Source organism: Salmo salar, chromosome 08 (genome assembly GCF_965601325.2).
Source record: "Salmo salar chromosome 08, fSalSal1, whole genome shotgun sequence".
Lineage (NCBI taxonomy): Eukaryota > Metazoa > Chordata > Actinopteri > Salmoniformes > Salmonidae > Salmo > Salmo salar.
In genome coordinates, this window is record NC_138298.1 from 23351813 (window position 1) to 23364776 (window position 12964).

A 12964-nucleotide genomic window follows, 5' to 3' on the forward strand; every position below is an offset into this window, starting at 1 on the left:
GAATGGACTGTACATGGTACAATGTTTAATTCAATATTCAAAAGCTGTGTCAGTTTTAACAACAACTGTTTATGTATCTACCGTATGTTAGTGATGCTTTATGGGTAAATAAAATAGGCCAGCTGGTGTCGGAAATATTCCATGATCATCTGATCAACATTGCTCATTGTTGTCATTGTCTGCAATGATAGAAATCGGAGTTAGATTATAAAAAGCACTGCGCGTTTATTGATAATCTAAAGAAAGTTGTGAGATGCCACACACTGGCCCCAGGGTCCTCCATTGAAGCTGTATGTAAACCGGGGGGGGGGGTGTGTTTAGGGCATGCAAAGCCGGCTAACACCCCTGTCTGGACACCCAGTGAGAGGAGATCGTGACATGCAAATCCACCATCCACTCACTGCCTGCTGGGCTGTTTGTGTGTCAGTCATAGCCATTCATAGATACGGAGAGAATAGTTTGATCATGTGATGCACATTTTTGGAAAGATCAGGTGTTTTTAATGATGCAAATTAATTCTGTACTCTACGCATAATGGCCTATTTTGAATTGTAATGGACCTTTAACATTTGGAAAATATATTCAAAGATGGATGACAGTATGGGTTTGCCAAGCACTAACTTTCAATAGTGTTGCGTTTAGTATAAAGATCAGTATGTTTTAGAAATTCAAAAAGGTTGATTTTCATACCTAATGGATATGTTTGATATATGAGCTAGTATAGATAGATCTAACAAGATGCCTTGTTATTGTACATGGTTAATGATACATACTGTATTCTGATGACAGGTGAACAGTTAAACAGTATCTGCATTGGACCTCACCTTTTTTCACATAAGCCTGTACCTCATGCTCCACGGTCGTGAACAATAGGATCGACTAATTTAACAGACATTCACTGTGGGTGATGAGCACAAGCTCATATTTTCCACGGTTTATAAACGCCTCGTCACATGGCCCTCACGCACAATAGCCCCACTTGTTTTAATATTTGATTAAAATCTTGTTTATGATTCAGAATTATGACAGGACATAATAGTATCAACATTTCCTACTAAATCTGAAAGCTTGGCTACTCATGTTTTAATGATTCAACTAAATGATAGTGACATGACAAGGAAAGAAAAGGTGAGGTTTTAGTGGGCAAGAGTGATTCTCAATTGACAATATCAAAACTAGACCAAGTGGTTTTAGGTCTGCTTTCAAGTTATTGTTACAGAAGTGAAGTGTATTTAGATAGGAACTTGTTTCTCAAGGTGGCTTACAGATATTTGCAGTTTGCTAAAGCAGGAAAATAATCCTGCAGCAACAGGAAATGTGAATTGTTATGTCGATTATAGTTAACATTTATTTCTTTGCAAATACTCATTTAAAAACAAACTTTAGTTTCAAACCTATTCCTCATATCAAATTTTAAGGGTGCTTTAGTTCAGCATGAGTGGACACACAAAGTACCCCACAGCAAAGAGGCCTGTAGCTACGCATTGGTGCAACTTCGAGAGGATGTGGCCGTCATCTGCGTCCAGCTGCGCATCACTGCAACCCAGAGGCATATGACCACTGTCTGGTCGTGGAATGAATCTGTCCAGCTGTGCCGCGTCGCAGTAACCATCCAACGCAAATGAAGAGCGCAAAGGCACAGTCTCTATACCAGCACTCTGGCTGACAGGGAGAAACGGCTCTCTGCAAACAAAGAGAAACAAATCAAGCAATTTGAATGTCAGCGCTTTGCTTTAACCATTCGCTGGCCGTGTACAGGTGGGTTATTTGGGGTTGGTGTTTGCCACGCTAATGGTTGGGAACAATGGCTAGGGTCAGGGACTGGGTGAGGACCTCTTCAGTCTGGTCTCCATGGTGGTTAGGGTCCCTGAGAGCGGAGAGGTGGAGGAGAGAGTTCTCATCTGATCACTGAGGTGAATTTTCTGTAAGATATGCCACAGTTTAAAGTGTAACTGACAGTGTTGTAAAACCTACTTTGCGGATATGAAAGTCAAATCAGTAAAAAAATATAAAAATCCCAGTTTATGCTTCAAAACCAACTTTAAGAGGTTTTAAAAATAGTTTATTTGACAAAAAAGTACATGTCGTACAGTAAGGCATTGTTGGCAGAATAGATGGATGCAGTATTAATATAATTCACCAATACATTTCTTGGTAGTCCCAAAAATATTGCTATCAGTAAATCACAGTACAATGTTTGCAGCCTCCACCCATTCGGGATGCACTGCTTCAATATGTTTAACAAAAACGGATGACTGTAACTAAGTCTGGGAATGTCAATACAATCAAACTAGCAAGGGCAATGATCACGAATCAGTCATAACGTGGCTAGCAGGCTAGCGCACGTGTCAAACACAAGGCCCCGCGGGCCAAATAGTACACACCAGCGAGTATAAACGAGTCAACAGTTGAGTCATCTACTTACCATTACAGCCTGATGCGCTATCATCGGTGAATTTAACTTTAATTTATTGCATTCTTGTGTCCCATTTACAGCGCGCAGCGGAAGGAAAGTGTACAGACACATAATCCACAGTCCTAGCTAGGCTACTAAAATGTTGCAGTCTGGCTTCGGTTTTTAAAGCTTGACAATCACCAAAAAACAACCTGCAACAAAGCACCATGCAAAGGACAAACATGTAGGCCTATTACAGCAACATTAGAGCAGCAGCCTAGGTGGCTACTCAAATACAATACATTTTGAGTGCACCATACAGCAATGCTGCATTCAATCGCACCGGTGATCCATGCAGTGCAAAAAAATGAAAACGTTTTTTAAGTTTAAATGTTACAACAACATATAACGTTTTGTTATTTTGAGTTATTAAATACTTTTTGATTATGGTCGCAGCATATTATGCACAATAAAAAACAAGATAACTAACTATACACTAGCAGACACTGTCACGTCCTGACCAGTAATATATTTGTTCTTATAGTTTGGTCAGGACGTGGCAGGGGGTGTTTGTTTTATGTGGTTTGGGCTATGTATTTAGGTAGAGGGGTGTTTGGTTTATGTGGTCCGGGGTTTGTTAGTCTATGTTCTATGTTAGTATTTTTCTATGTTCTATCTAGTCTATTGTATTTCTATGTTTAGTTAATTGGGGTTGGACCTTCAATTAGAGGCAGCTGGTTATTGTTGACTCTGATTGAGGGTCCTATAATTAGGAGTTTGTTTTTCATGAGTTTTTGTGGGAGATTGTGCTTGTTTAGCTGTGTGCCTGACAAGACTGTCCAGTTAGTTTGTGTTTTGTATACGTTTATTGTGTTTCCCTTCTTCACCAAATAAAAAGAAGATGAGTATATATTTTCCCGCTGCGTCTTGGTCTTTACCCTACGGCAACCGTGACAGACACCAGTTCTGATGTTACTTCATGGAATACATTTCCTAGTCAGGAATTAGCCTAATATTTCAATCAAAACTTTTTTTTAAATACAGTATTTGGGTACCTATATGCACAAATATTTTACTTCGAAAAAAGTTTTGATTTAAATATTAGGCTAATTCCTGACTAGGCAATTTATTCCACTTATTCCACGTATGTGTCACTTATGGCTATCTTGTTTGTTTAGATATCATAATTGTAAAAAATATTGTGTTGGTTCTACTTTTTGCATGAGGTAACTATTTGTATCTGTCATCTCTGTGCTTATGTGTATTAGTGTGTGCATTTGATTGAATTATGTTTGCATACTCTGCGTACAGTGTGTGTTTGCCCACGTGTCTGTTGTTCACCCTGTGTGTGTTTGTGTGCTGACACAACCAGTACACCCAGGATCAGTAGGCTTCAGTCTTGTTTGCATTGCAGCTGGATGGGGCCTGGTCTTGATGCAAAGTCCCGTGGACGGTTGACTGGCTCCCAGCCTGGGTCGGTTTACATAACTGAAGCTGCGTGCAGCCCAGGGCCCGCCACCGCCGTTAATTCACTGTGTGAGTATCCCTGGGACAGAAAATACAGCCAGGGATAGAGGCTATTGTCACTATGACAGTCTCACCTAATATGAAGAGTTTTATGCAATGTTGCTCTCCCATGACAATTGTGATTGTAGTGTGATTACATTTGTGCATCGCTGGAGTTTGTAAAGCTCTGCTTGCACTCTGTCACTGTCCTAATAATACAAAAAACATACATTCCTTCTTGCCTTTCTCTTAGTTGGTCTCCATCTCTCTCTCTCTCCCTCGATCTCTCTCCTCTCTCTCTGAGTTCAACTCCAACCCTATAGAGACAGTATATCCAGCTCTCTTTAACTATCTCGTGGTGTAGCCCACAATTTAGGCCATACCTGATTGCAGATGTCAGTCCGTGCATCACTGACGCCTCTGTTTGGATCCATGTGTGTCAACACCTTGTTAATGCCTCCGCTTGCCACAACCGCAGTGACTGGCTCGGGCTCCCCACCCTCACATCAGCATTTTCCCCCTTACCTGCACCTGAATGGAGGCTCATGTTTCACAATAGAGACACATGTAAGTGTTTAGCTCCGGAGAAGCTGTAACTCCTTATTTTGTTCTAGTTCATTAGGACGGATTTATCTCTTCATCGTCTGGGTTTCTGACAGGGCAGAGCAGACGGAGGGGATGGAGGGAGGGGTGAGCGGGGGAGGAAGGAGAGGAAGAGTGGCTTCCCATGAAATTGAGTCTCTGCCTTATTTTTCGTGGAAGTACAATTACGTGGAAACAACGTTGATTCAACCAGTTTTTGCCCAGTGAGTTAGCACTTCAGGCAATACATGGGTCTTTTAAACACCTCAAATGATATGCTTAATGTTAAATAAGATGTAACCAAACAAATACTTCAGCTGCTTGGTGATAAGGCATAATCTCTTATCACCACAACTTAACATACAGTACCAGTCAAAAGTGGACACACCTACTCATTCAAGGGTTTTTCTTTATTTGTACTATTTTCTACATTGTAGAATAATAGTGAAGACATCAAAAGTATGAAATAACACATATGGAATCATGTAATAACCCAAAAAGTGTTAAACAAATCAAAATATATTTTATATTTGAGATTCTTCAAATAGTCACCCTTTGCCTTGATGACAGCTTCGCAAACTCTTGGCATTCTCTCATCCAGCTTCATGAGGTAGTCACCTGGAATGCATTTCAATTAACAGATGCCTTGTTAAAATATAATTTGTGGAATTTATTTCCTTCTAAATGCATTTGAGCCAATCAGCTGTGTTGTGACAAGGTAGGGGTGGTATACAGAAGATAGCCCTATATGGTAAAATACCAAGTCCATATTATGGCAAGAACAGCTCAAATAAGCAAAGAGAAACAACATTCCACCATTACTTGAAGACATGAAGATCAGTCAATGCGGAACATTTCAGAGTAGGTAAACGGATGATCTTCGCATGTGTGGTTCCCACCATGAAGCATGGAGGAGGAGGTGTGATGGTGTGTGGGTGCTTTGCTGGTGACACTCAGTGATTTATTTAGAATTCAAGGCACACGTAACCAGCATGGCTACCACAGCATTCTGCAGCGATACGCCATCCCATCTGGTTTGGGCTTAGTGGGACTATCATTTGTTTTACAACAGGACAATGACCCAACACACCTCCAGGCTGTGTAAGGGCTATTTGACCAAGATGGAGAGTGATGGAGTGCTGCATCAGATGACCTGGCCTCCACAATCACCCAAACTCAACCCAATTGTGATGGTTTGGGATGAGTTGGACCGCAGAGGGAAGGAAAAGCAGCCAACAAGTGCTCAGCATTTGTGGGAACTTCTTCAAGACAGTTGGAAAAGCATTCCAGGTGAAGCTGGTTGAAAGAATGTCAAGAGTGTGCAAAGCTGTCATCAAGGCAAAGGGTGTCTACTTTGAAGAAAATCTAAAATATATTTTGATTTGTTTAACACTTTTTTGGTTACTACATGATTCCATATGTGTTATTTCATCGTTTTGATGTCTTCACTATTATTCTACAATGTAGAAAATAGTAAAATGAAGGAAAACTCTTGAATCATTCGGTGTGTCTAAACTTTTGACTGGTACTGTATGTGAACATTTTTATTACAATGGTATAAACTACTAACACAACCCGTAATTGGTTCTTTGGTCAAAAGTGTTGCTACTCTCCGGTTGTGTACAATTACATCTTTGTTTGTCAGTTCCTGACAAGCTTTTCAACCGCTACTTAAATCCCCATAATTCCTAAGCAGGAAGATACAGGTATTCACCAGGTTTCCATTTAGATCTGTGAACACAGTGCTGTGTTTTCACAGCTGTCAAACTTTGACATGTCTTTAAAGCCCTACAGACTGAGGAAAGGACTCTGGCTCCGTATTCACACATCTGTCATGATGATCCGATGTTGAAATTGTTCAATTATTTGATATCACAACATGTTTGTATAATAAGCCCCACTGGTAAGTACTGCTTAGAAAAACAGATAGGTGCTATGAGAAATATAACACTCATTCAATGATATGTAAACTTTTAATCAACAGGTGTTTATGTGCAAACTAATGCCAATTCTCAGTCACAGTAAGCCACTCATAATTATCTTCTTTAAAAAGTCAATAGCAGTGATAACAAACCTCCATGTTTATTCACATTACAGGTAGGCTATGCAGATGTAGGATCCTAATTTGATCACTATTTTGTTGCTGAGAAATTTCCTGCACCACAGGAAACGTAGATGAGCTTGATTTACATAAATTCACTGAAAACTCGCAATAACACATGGTCATATTGACAGTATTGCACTTTTCATGTAGCCTAATTTTGGCCATGTAATAGCCTAACCACTGATCAAGCAACATTATGGACTAAATGTTCAAATCCTGGTGCTGCAGGATTATTTTGCTGCGACAATACTATTCAAATTAAGATCCTATACCTGTAGTTTATTGCTCTTGCAATGGCTTCTTCTAGCCTTTCTTTCTTTGACTTTGCCAAAGTAGGGACCTGAGTAGGTTTGCTGTTGTTGTCTGTCATTACTTCAGATGCTTCCTCACAGCAAGACTTGTGTTTTGATAGCAACACACTTGACAAAACACACTGTCAAAATAGTTACTGTAGCTTTTGAGGTTTCAGTTCCTCGAGATCAGCCATCGGTGTATGATATCTACTGCATCTTTATACTGATCTCAGAACTGACTCTAAGGTAGCCTGAGGTTACATAAAGCCATTTATTGTCATAATAAACATGATTATAATCTGATCTAAGATCAGGCTTCAAATCCCAATGTTGCATGTTTCACTGCACCTATCTGGTGTCTGTGACCAATAAAACACATTTTTTGGGGGGGGAAGACATGTTGTGAGTCATAATGTATAGACTCTAGATACATCCTCAAACTCTCAACAGGACTGACATGTTGTGAGTCATAATGTATAGACTCTAGATACATCCTCAAACTCTCAACAGGACTGATGCAGCTATCTCTGCAACTAGCTCTCACAGTGTCACGTCCGAATTAGACGTTCATCCATGTTTCTCAAACGTCTAATTTCGATGTTGTTGCAAACGTCAAATTTCAAAGGGTTTAAGGTTAAGTTTAGGCCTTAACTCCACATTTTTAAGGTGAGGGCATTAACTCCGAAATCTTAAGGTTAGGCATTAACTCTGAATGGTTAAGGTAACGCTTAAGGTTTGGGATAGGCTTAAAACAACCTTTGGACTCAGAGGCAGATGCTTATGCTACTGGGGTGGCAGGTAGCCTAGTGGTTAGAGCATTGGGCCAGTGACCAAAAAGTTGCTGGATCAAATCCCTGAGCTGACAAGGTAAAAATCTGTTGTTCTGCCCAAGGCAGTTGACCCACTGAGCTTCGGTAGGCCGTAATTGTATACATGAAATTGTTCCTGACTTTCTTAGTTAAATAAAGGTTACTTTTTTTTAATGCCTATCCACAACGCCCTAGCTAAACCGAAACCTACTTGAAGGTAACAGCGTTCACTGTTTCCCTTAGAGGCTGGTTTCCACGTCATCTCTTGACGTCTTCAGACATGGATGGACGTCGAATACTGACTTTTATCACGGGTGACCTGGCTGATCTCTGTGACTTGGCTGGGAGTTCGCCATGACCATTCAAACAAGATGCACTGCAAAACGGTCTACAGTGGCAAAAACATGACCTGTGTATGTGTGTATTTGCTTGTGTGCGTGCCTGTGTCTTCAAATGTGTGTGTTATGCATTAGCAGCTTGTCAGTCTGAAATTCCTCTGAATTGGTCTGTAGCTCTGCATTCCGAATGGTAAGTATTTGAAGGGAAAGAGGTCTTAAAAAAAGCTCCTGGTATGACGTTTCTTTCCAGTGCCACCTGCATGCCTGTTGCTGTGGGATTTGAACCTCCTCAATCACTGACACTTGTGGATTATCTGTACTTAAGGCAAAGAGCCAACACAAGCCACATCTTGTATGCAGGCATTCAGGTACTCGTATGCTACATTTTATTCTCATTGTGGGTAGGTTGCCCGAAAGATCACTGCTGAAGGCATAACGCGGATAATTACACCACAATTTGGATCCCGTGTTATTTTGAATTTATTTAATTTAATGTGACTCTTTTCAAACATAGATTAACCCATTTAGAACACACAGTATATTGTTTCATTGATATCTGTTACATTAACATCATATATACATTGCATAATTGCGGATTCCTCAGGCACTTTGTAAGACGACTACTATGGGGCCTTCCTAAATGGTTGGAGGTGCCTTGGGCTTGTGTCTGGCAAGGATATCTGCACCAGGGGTGAAAAGGTGAGCCCATTGTGGAGGAAACACACATACAGTAGGAAGTGACCCAACAATGTCGATAATCTCCCTCAACAGGCACCAACTCATTACTCTTTGCTTGCAGGTGCAGGTGTATTATCCTTTTTCTATTGATACGTAGTTGACTTGTCTGGCTACTCCATTTGTTACCTTCCAGTTCTTTGTGTGGTTTTATATGGGAGTTTATGGACTATTTAGATTTCGGTTTCCTTTATATAACTTATATAATCATACTATTGCCTTAAATATAAACCACAGGACTGCAACTGTGACCGACTGGGTTTCAAACCTGGGTCTTCTGCACACCATAACACTGTGTTAGCCCGCTGAGCTAAAGCCTAAGCCTTAGTTCAGGGAGCTGATGCAGGTATTCAGGACTCAGGTAAGGTGGATGATGTTACAAACATAATCGTCACTGTTTTGACACAAAATGAACGACAGGAGTTCACATGTCATTATGGATCACCACTTCACATGTCACAATGCTGACCTCCGACCCAGGAAGGACTGACCTCCAGCTTTACATGTGGCACCGCCTGCTAAGGTGTTGTGGTGTTTTGGTTGGTTGGTTGGTTGGGGGCTTGAGGTTAGTACTTAGATGCTCGACCTGCTGTATTTGAATAACCTGACAACTAAAGTAACCTTTCCTTCCTATGGTTGTGTTGGACATGAAGGGCCAGGGAAAACCATGTGTGAGTGTGTGTATGTGCGTGTCTGATAGTCTGTGTGTGTGTGTTCGATCCGACGGATCGGTCATGCGTAGAGGGAGCTTTCACCACAGCACAATGCTTCTCTATGGGTGTGACTCCCTGTTGGATTACCATAGGAGAATGGGACCCAGCAGAGGACTGGTTCCACTAGCTACCTCTGAGGGGAAACATCCCTGTACTTTCTCACCGAAACTCATTACTGGGCTCAGCCCCGAAACACTAAAGCCTTGTTCACACTGCAGGCCTTAATGTTCAAATCAGTTTTGCTTTTCAAATCCGTTATGGACTACTGATTGTCCAAACCGCAAGTTACAAGTGACCACATCAGATTTCTGTGTGTTCAGACAGCAGTCATTTGCTGACATAGTTACGCTAGTTGTCATAGTAATGACGGGTGTGTGTGCAGTGGTGTAGGCTGATTGGTGGGGATACTCGTGGTTCCTATCACTAGGAAGTTATGTAACAAGCTAAGGCGACAACAATGCCATGGACATTTCCCAGTTCCTTTGAACGTTCAATATCATAGGGTAAGAACATGTCTAAAGCCTCAAAGGATTTTTATATTTATTTAACTAGGCAAGTCAGTTAAGAACACATTCTTATTTACAATGACAGCCTACCCCAGCCAAACCAGGATGACACTGGGTGTCACGGTTGTCGTCTGGAATGGAGGACCAAAACGCAGCAGGAATGTGGGATGCTCATCTTGATTTATTTGAAAATAAAGTGAACACCAAAACAACAAACAACGAAGAACTAACGATCAACACAACAGTCTTGTCAGGCATAGACACGCAAAACAAGAGACATCTCCCACAAACACTAAACCAAACAATTACCCATATATAGGACTCTCAATCAGAGGCAACGAGAAAGCACCTGCCTCCAATTGAGAGTCCAACCCCCCCATTAACCTAAGCATAGAAATATACCAACACAGAAAGAACATAGAAGTACAAAACATAGAACATAAACCAAAACCCGGAAATAATAAATCAAACGCCCTACTAAATAAACCACCACCCCGAACCACATAAAACAAATACCCTCTGCCACGTCCTGACCAAACTACAATAACAAATAACCCTTATACTGGTCAGGACGTGACACTGGGCCAGTTGTGCACCACCCTATGGGACTCCCAATCACGGCCGGGTGTGAGACAGCCTGGAATTGAACCATGGACTATAGTGACACCTCTTGCACTGAGAGGCAGTGCCTTAGACCGCTGCACCACTCTGGAGCCCCAAAGGATTACATGATCCAACTTTCAAAACAAGTCCCTTTTGGCTAGCCACAGCAGTCAACTAGCTAACTAGGGAGATGTTTAGCTTTCTAATCAAATCAAATCAAATTGTATTTGTCACATGCGCCGAATACAACAGGTGTAGACCGTACAGTGAAATGCTTACTTACAAGCCCTTAACCAACAATGCAGTTAAGAAAAATAAGTGTTAAGTAAAAAAATTGATAAGTAAAACATAGAAAATAAAAGTAACACATAATTAAACAGCAGCAGTAAAATAACAATATCGAGGCTATATACACGGGGTACCAGTAGAGAGTCAAAGTGCGGGGGCACCGGTTATTCGAGGTAATTGAGGTAATATATACATGTAGGTAGAGTTAAAGTGACTATGCATAGATAATAAATGAGAGAAGCTGTTATAAGAAGCTTTTTGGACTTAGACTTGGCGCTCCGGTACCGCTTGCCATGCGATAGCGGAGAGAACAGTCTATGACTAGGATGGCTGGACTCTTTGACAAATTTTAGGGCCTTCCTCTGACACCACCTGGTATAGAGGTCCTGGATGGCAGGAAGCTTGGCCCAGTGATGTACTGGGCTGTACACACTACCCTCTGTAGTGCCTTGCGGTCAGAGTCCAAGCAGTTGCCATACCAGGCAGTGATGCAACCAGTCAGGATGTTCTCGATGGTGCAGCTGTAGAACCTTTTGAGGATCTGAGGACCCATGCCAAATCTTTTCAGTCTCCTGAGGGGGAATAGCCTTTGTCATGCCCTCTTCATGACTGTCTTGGTGTGTTTGGATCATGATAGTTTGTTGGTGATGTGGACACCAAGGAACTTGAAGCTCTCAACCTGCTCCACTACAGCCCTGTCGATGAGAATGGAGGCGTGCTCGGTCCTCCTTTTCCTGTAGTCCACAATAATCTCCTTTGTCTTGATCACGTTGAGGGAGAGGTTGTTGTCCTGGCACCACACGGCCAGGTCTCTGACCTCCCTATTGGATGTCTCATCGGCAAACTTGATGATGGTGTTGGAGTCGTGCCTGGCCATGCAGTCATGAGTGAACAGGGAGTACACATTCACAAATTTGTTTGTTAAACAATTAACAACCTAGTTAGCTACCACATGTTCTTGTCAAACTGTCAACAGAGTAGCTATTTGAATGTGACTACAAACCACCTACGAAGGTGGTTTGAAGTGTGGCTTGAAATATCTAATTCTATGTGCTTTTTGGCTTTTCAGACTGCAGAACAAAATAACAGATTCGAATCAGAGAGGCAAATAAATAGGATTTGAGTTACTTCAAACTGCCAATTTGAACAAGGCTTTAGTGACATTTCACTGTAGCTTGACAAATTAGGCCAATGTCAAGGTCTTTGACATCAGCAAAAGATGACTTAGTTGAGTCACTGACTGACTGTGCCATCGAAATCTGGTCTAAACTTGTTATTCAAGCCAAGGGCCTTACAGACCGACCGGCTGATTGTTTAGCAACAAAACCGATGCTTGCGCAACTATGGGGAAAAACAGGCTTGGCTTAGATTGTTGACAACATGTAAACTATATTTAGTCTCCAAATGTTAATTGAAAACATACATATATTTGCACAATGGGCATTTGTTGTCTCAAATACATCGTTACAGTTGTTGGTTAGCTAGCTAGCTAATTTTATCCATATTAGCGTTGACATGAAATCAGTCAAAACACCTCAAAACAAGACATGGCATCAAGAATAAGACAAACCTAGCTGAAACGAACAATCCACCTACGATTCCCCACATGGCAGCTTGTTGTCATTGCTGCTAGCTGACCGTTCAGAATCATAACAACGCACAGCTTCTGACCCCATCGATGCGCGCATCATTTTCCTGACTTTGTCTGCCAACTCGTCTATGGGAAGTGATCTGTCGACCTGTGTGGAGGTAGATACATACAAAGTAAGTAGTAATGCGTTTTCAAAAATGAACATGATGGCTATGTTTGTAATACTGAAATGTTGACATTTTCAAATCTTCAAAGACCTAAGATGAGTGATCATTATAGGCCTTAAGACTAGAGTTTGTACGCACTGCCCATGTGTGTTCTGCACAGTATAATATCAATGGAAGATAGGCATGTCCATTCTACATGATATATTTCTATGTGTGAACGTTCCTCAACGTTGTGCCCTGCTGAACGCAGCCCTGAATTGTTCTTCCACCATGCCCCTCAGCTGATTGGTTAATTAGGGGAATTAGCTTGATTGACCCCAGGTGCGGCTACTTA